At 49.1% G+C, this 7,102-nt stretch overlaps 1 pseudogene; it reads right to left on the bottom strand.

The window, feature by feature from the left end:
- Positions 1-1,302: 1,302 nt before the first annotated feature.
- Positions 1,303-5,543, bottom strand: LOC125555587 (annotated as a pseudogene).
- Between the last annotated feature and the right edge of the window lie 1,559 nt (positions 5,544-7,102).

Below are 7,102 nucleotides of genomic sequence, written 5' to 3' on the forward strand. Positions count from 1 at the left end.
ATCTCTATCCTTTGTATAGATTATGACTTAGAGATCAATCCTACAACAACCTAACTACCTAAACCCTGTAATCTCTTGTGCCTATATATAACACGCAACGCGTCCCTGCTAAGGCATACGCTTAACCCATCTTTTCACCGTCAAGCTCTGCGAGGGGCTGTCGCCATGGCCATGGGCGTCGAGCTCCGCGAGAGGTGCCCGACATGGCTGCCGGGGCACCACCACACCAGATGCAGCTCCGCTGATGGCCGGTTCCAGCTTTTGACTATGCCCGTTGCAGCTTTTTGGCGAAAAAACTTGTCATCGTCATCGGCGGTTGTATCTCACCATTGTATCGCCGCCAGCGAAAAAAGAATGGATGTAGCAAAAACTGTTACTGGATGTACCAAAAATCTATTACGGTTGCACCAAAAAAGTCATCGCCGCCGTCGTCGGGTCGCAGCTCAGCCTGAACATATGTAGCAAAAAATGAAAAGGGTTGTAGCAAAACGCAACAACAATTGTAGCAAAAACGCGAGGTCGATTGTGCATTGCAGCAAATCATGACACCGGTGGCGGCAGTATGCGATGCCATTTGTAGCAAATTCCGACGCTGGTTGAAGCATGTAGCAAAAATAGCGACGTTGATTGTTTTCTCGGAGGAGCGTCGCCCCATCCTCGCCGTCCTGAGGTCACCATGCTCGCCGTCTCATGGTCGGTCGCAGCCTCCCCGGGCACCGGTTGCAGCCTCCTTCCCAGACCTTGCCTCGTCTTGAACCATGGCTTATTTGAGAGAGAAGGAGAGATGTTTTGGGGGAGAAGATGTGTGGAGGAGGAGGACTGGCAGCAGTCGGGTAGTCCCCCTGCCTCGGCAAAGCACACGGCCGGCAGCGGCCGCCGGTAGGCAGCAGCGCGGGGAAAAGGAAGAAGAAATATGGCCATGGGAAAGGATGTGTGTGGAGGTAGGGGATGAAGGCAGCAGTTAAGGGAAAGATAAGGGAGGAGGGGTGGTCCACATGAGGCCCAACAATAAACAGGAGTCTCGCGCGGGGCGCGTCTTGGACGGTCACGGGGTGCCAGCGTGGCTCGCAACCGGCCGAAGGTTCGGCCGGCGTCCCGGCCTGAAACGTTTCCCTAATCTATAATTCGTTTGAGGCTTGGTTTTTTTTTTCTTTCTGATATTCCCTGCGCTGCCACATATGTTGTCGCAATTTCTTTTGTAATTGTACTAGTAGTGTAGCTTAGCCCTAGAGTTTCTTCTATGTAACTGTACAAGCTAGAACAGAACTTATAAATGTAGACAGTCGGAAGGAATTCCTACCGTTAGTAAAAATGACGCGGGCTATAAATACAGGTTTCAGCAGTAGAGCTAGAAGCGAGCTTGCTCCAAAAGATCAAAACAAGAACGTCGACGCGTTCCAAAAGCGTTGCTGTTAACTGATGTTCTAGCTTAGCTTCTTTCTACAGCCTTGACCTGTCAAGTGTCCAGGGATAACTGAAGAGGATAGCACCACTACCACTAAACTACAGTTAACTAATCTAGGGAAATTACTTAGTTGATGCTTTTCTTTCCCACCCTTTCATTGCGAACAGTATGGCTTATATACATATAGCCAGTTGCATCACCAAGTTGTAAATACGTTATGAGAATAACCAAGTTGCATTGGCAAGATAATGACTAAATTTAGACTCCACCCTTGGATAACTGAATGCGCGTCTCAGTGTTGCCTCTTCTTCCTGTCTTCAGCTCCTGGCTTAGCAAAAACGGTAGATACCTACATAAGTATCAGCAAGAAAATATCCGCAATCAGTGAAAAACTATTAATCCTCACAGTGCATTCAGTGAGAACACATAGAATCAATCAAGAGACGCTTATGTAAAGCTAGCGGTGAATCGATCAATTACCCGAGCAATATATACACCGCAAATGGACCTCTTGGAACAAATGGCTTAAAAAACACCAGCTGCAGGGCCAAGAAATGGAAAATGCCTTTTCTTTTATCGTTCTAATGGATGTACTAGAGCAATGTAAAGCTTTGTACAGGGTCTGTGTTTGAATCCTCTTATGTATTCGTTGTCCTCTCTATATTGCACTATTGCCCCTTTTGGGACAAGCAGCAGTACCACAGGAACCATGAACGTGATGAGCGAAGAATAAGTAGACTGGATTTTCTACTCTCAGGTGTACTACACCCAAGTTAGCAAAAAAGTTGAAAAAAGTTCATCAAACGAAATCCAAAAAATCTGAAATTTTGCTACGTCAAACTTTATCATATGTTTGAGGTTCTTGCCAAGTTTCATCGGAAAATAACATCTGAGGAGCTCTCACCGAAAAATACAAAATCGCTGCTGAAAGTTTTGTGCACTGTTTGAGCAGTGATTTTGTTATTTTTGGTGAGAGCTCCTCAGATGTTATTTTTAGGTGAAATTTTGCAAGAACCTCAAACATCTGATAATGTTTCATGTCCCAAAATTTCAGATTTTTTGGACAATGTTTGATCACATTTTTTCAATATTTTGCTAACTCGGGTGTAGTTCACCCGAGAGTAGCCACTACTTTCCGAAGGCTAAGGATGGTAGTTCAAGTGTTTCAGATGCAAATACATCAGCATTGTCTTCCAGAGGTATGACACGTATGCAAATGGCGTCTGTAGCACTCCCTTCCTCTACTGTACCGCAAAATATGCGGTTTACGGATGGGGGCAGGACCATCATCATGGTGATGCCATTTAGTGGCGTAGCCACATATAAGGTGTAGTCACTTTTGACTACACGCCTGCTGTTCAACCCAAGGCCGAGGTTTTGCTAACACTCTTCAACACTACCAACACCAAAGAGTAAATATCCAAAGAGTAATAGATTGTTTTCATTTTAGCATGCTCTTGAAGACTATTACATTTCTTAAACAGAAAAGCGACATCATATTCATGATATGGTAAAACAGGGAAAAACTACATCAAAATCTACTCTGACAAGATATACCTTGAGTACTTTCTCAGAAGAATTCTACCTAAAATGGCGTTGATGATGGCCCAGTGACCTTTTTGAAGTCATGGAGAGGGTTCCTACAATGGGAGAAAACATCAGCCTAACTTTAAGTTGCAACTCTGCATTCGGTTTGGGCAATCAGATATATCAACATAATTACGAAAAGACGAAGCATGGGTGCTGCCTTAGACTGGTTATTTCTTTACTAGTAACAAAGTTCAGAAATAATGCCAGTAGCATTTGTCGAGACCATGCACCATACCGCAACATCAAATTGCTACCACTATCAAAATAATTCCGTTTGGAACATGATTTGCATCTTTTGTCAAAGTGGGATTAATTGTTTTGCTTCAGATGCCCTTCCTTACTAAAGAAAAGATCCAGAACTGAAACATCACAGCTCATGGTTTACGTACAGTATGAATTGCTGATAACAATTGTGACAGGGAAGGGAACAGAACTGGAACATACTACAACAGAACATGAAGAGTTCATCACAGGTAACACATAGCCTGTGACCCGCCAGGGGATTTAATTTATTCAGACGACAAAACTTGGGTGGTCAGTTAACTAAATAATTGCACAGGAGTGCTTATATATGTAAAAACAACAACCTTTCAGGTACCTTCCTGAACAAGATTATTGAGAGATGGATTCATGAATATATAATGTAGTTGTAGAACACTGTACATTTTGAAATACATGATTGAAATAACATGCATAGCTATGTCGTTCTATGAATGAACATAGTTCATGGGCGCATATACATTATTTAACTGTTTATCAATTTCAGGCAATGAAATTGGGAGCTTTGAGCTCCTTCAGTCAAAAAAAAAAACATACATTATTTAACCCTAAAAGAAGAGAATGTGCCATTGTGATAATCTAGAATCGAAAACGATCTGCGAAAATAAGAAGAGGAGCAAGCACAAATGACAGAAAGAAAGATGATGTGCACTTGCTTGAGTGAACGCCACTACCGAACAGAGAACTGCCAATCTACAGTAAGACGGTGTAAGCAGATCAATAGCACCAATCCTACCAACAAATCGGCACCCGCACAGAAATTTTCTACTGTATCTGAAATGCACAAGCCTCAATCGATCAGAACAAGGAGGTGATGGATTACCTGCCGTAGGTAGGGATCCGGCTTGATCCAAGCGAGGGTGGAAGCACACATGGTACAAGCGAACGGTATCCGTTTTGAAGCGGAGAGCTCGCGATCACCTTGCCTTGGTAAATGTCCACGGCGACGATGTGCTTCTGCTCGCCGACGGTGATGTAGATGGTATCGACGTTGAGCGGGTCGATGACGGCGATCTGCGGCGGCCTCTTCCCCTGTTGGCATGGGTGGCCTCCATCCTCCAACACCCGCCCGAGCTCCACCTGGCGCTCCAGCGTTCAGCTCCTGCCCTCGTCGTCGTCGAGCACGAAGGAGCTGAGCAGGAACGGGGCGTGAAGAGAAGCCTCGACGTAGCGCAGCCTCCCGTCGCTGACGCCGATGCGCCGGTACTTGGCCACCTCCTTCATGAACGTCGCTGTGGGGGCTTCTCTGAAGTCCGTGAGGGTGAGGCTGCTGCCCTCCGGCAGCCCGACGAAGCGGAACTCCGGGCGGTGGCTGAAGGGGTCGACGGAGATGGCGCCGCGGGTGAGGTCGACCCACCAGAGGCGGTCGCCGAAGGCCACCGTCTCCTGGTTCATCTCCATCTCCCACTTGAGCGGCGGGTGGCACGGCAGGCCGAGCACCAGCTCCCACCGGCCAGTCTCCGGGAGGAACCGGTCGATGACGACGCGGTCACGCTGGTGCACGATTTCGGCGACGGCGAACCGGTGAGGCGCGTCCCCATCGCCGGCTTTGGTGAGGAGGCCCATGTGGCGGTACTCCGGCCTCTTCCTGGGCCCGTTGAGGTACGGGAGGCGGAGCAGCTGGCCGGTGACGGGGTTGCAGATGCAGCTCTCGGCCTCCATGTCGGCGGTCAGGTTCCAGGACTCGCGGTCACCCTCGGGCCCGAGGATGTCGTAGTGGGTGAGGAGGAGGTGGCCGTCGGCGCTGGCGGCGTCAACGCGGCCGCCGAGGACCTGGACGACGTTGCTGCCGGCGGCGGGGCGCTCCCTGGCGTCGATGACGTGCGCCGGGACGGAGATGCTGGAGACGCGCGGAGGGTCGACGGGGCGGAGACGCGCGCCCGGCGCCGACGACGATTCGTCGACGGGCGACGTGCTGTCGATGATGACCCACGGCGGGAGCGTGGAGGCGGCGGTGGAGAGGGTGCGGCGCCGCGGTGGGTTCGAGGAGGCGGCGTCGGTGGAGAGGGCGGGGCACGGTGGGTCCGAGGAGGCGGCGGTCGAGAGGGTGCGGTGGCACGGTGGGTGCGAGGAGGCGACGGTGGAGAGGGGGCGGCGGAGGCGGCCGGAGAGGCCTAGGAGGCGCCGGAGGGGCATGGCGGCGGCGGCGGCCTCGAGCTTGGTGCGGTCCGTTGGAGCGTAGCCTGTACGCTGCAGCTGCAGTGTGCAGGGGTGTAGAGGTTGCGTGCTCATTGACTCCTGGAGACTGTAGACCTGTCTGCGACTTTGCGTGCCCGCTCATTGGTCTTTTCTCTCCTTTTTGACCAGGCTGTGTGTGTGTGTGAGAGAGAGAGAGAGACTTGTGTCAATTTGAAATTTGAATCCAAAACCGTTCCCCATTTTCCATTTTGAAAACAAGTCCATGCAAGCAATGGATGGATTCTTGTGCCGCCCCTCGTTGTTGGTGGACAACTCGAGCTCGCCCCAATCCATGCCGTCAGGGGAAGGCGGCGAGGCGCGCGCTCAATCCGCCCCTACGAGCTGGGAGGTAGTGTGTGGTGTTGTCGTCAAAGGCGCGCCAGTAGAGAGGGGGGGGGGGGGGGGGGTACTAGGAATGGCATCTATGTACCGGTCCGGACGTTTCACCACTTCTCTCGTTCATTTGACATCAAAACCAGAGATTTCGGATAATCCAAGTAAGTGCACCGAAAGGGAGGGACTGGAGGGCATTTTCTTTTTGCTGGACAAGTAGAGTTTTAGCCACAAGCAACATCGCCCCTTTCGGACAACACAAGCCACAAGCAATATAGGGTGTGATTAGTTCCCTGCAGCCTTTTTTGGTCTCTGAAAGAGCATGGTGCCCCTTGTTTGGTTTTCGTAATTGATGACAATCTCTATGGACTTTGAGTTATAATTGAATGGTTTGTCCATAGGCTTTACTTCAAGACCATTTGTTGGTTTCAAGGTTATTTTTTTAGAAAACGAGGATTACCCCCGGCCTCTGCATCAGAATAATGCATGCAACCTCTTTATTAAACAAAGTATCCAAAAGTCTACGATTCAGAACAAGCTCGTTAAAGCTGAAAAGTAAAACCAAGTAAAAGATGTCACAATCGGCGAAAATAGGACGAATGACTAAACACCTATCTTATTATTGGACCCCATCCAAACCGGTTATAGATATCCCGAGCTACCATCTCCCATTGGGTAGACCCAGTAACCAAAAGCTCCCTGGCTTCTACATGGGTGAGTAACGACTACGTACATATCCAAGCAGTGCCCCTGTAGATAACCTGCAACAAATTTATACGAGTTTGTCTGTTAAAAACCATATCATTTCCATAGTTATGTATAGCCCAAAGTAATGCACATACTCCTATCCGAATATGTCTCGCAATATTTGTCTCTACTCCATTTAGCCACGTCCCAAATAATGTGTGAATACTATTTGGAGGGGTGGTATTAAAGGCTATATGAACTGAACGCCATAATAGTTTGGCCAGTGGGCAATCTAGAAAGAGGTGTTTGATGGTTTCATCTTGATCAGTAAAGCTATGTCGGGTTTCGGGTTCCGGCATACCCTTGAGGTTCGAACACTGGGGTGCGCGCGGAGATCTCTCCCCTACCGATCTACGTCTGATCCTCTCGTGCGAACTAAGATGAAAATGATGAACAACACAAGAGACACGTGGTTTATACTGGTTCGGGCAACCGTTATGGTGTAATACCCTACTCCAGTGTGTGGTGTGGTGGATTGCCTCTAGGGCTGATGATGGACAGTACAAGGGAAGAACAGCCTTGCGAGAGGTGTTCTTGAGCTGGTGCAATGAACTGCTAGGGTGAGTTCAT

Source organism: Triticum urartu, chromosome 5, assembly GCF_003073215.2.
Source record: "Triticum urartu cultivar G1812 chromosome 5, Tu2.1, whole genome shotgun sequence".
NCBI classification, from domain to species: domain Eukaryota; kingdom Viridiplantae; phylum Streptophyta; class Magnoliopsida; order Poales; family Poaceae; genus Triticum; species Triticum urartu.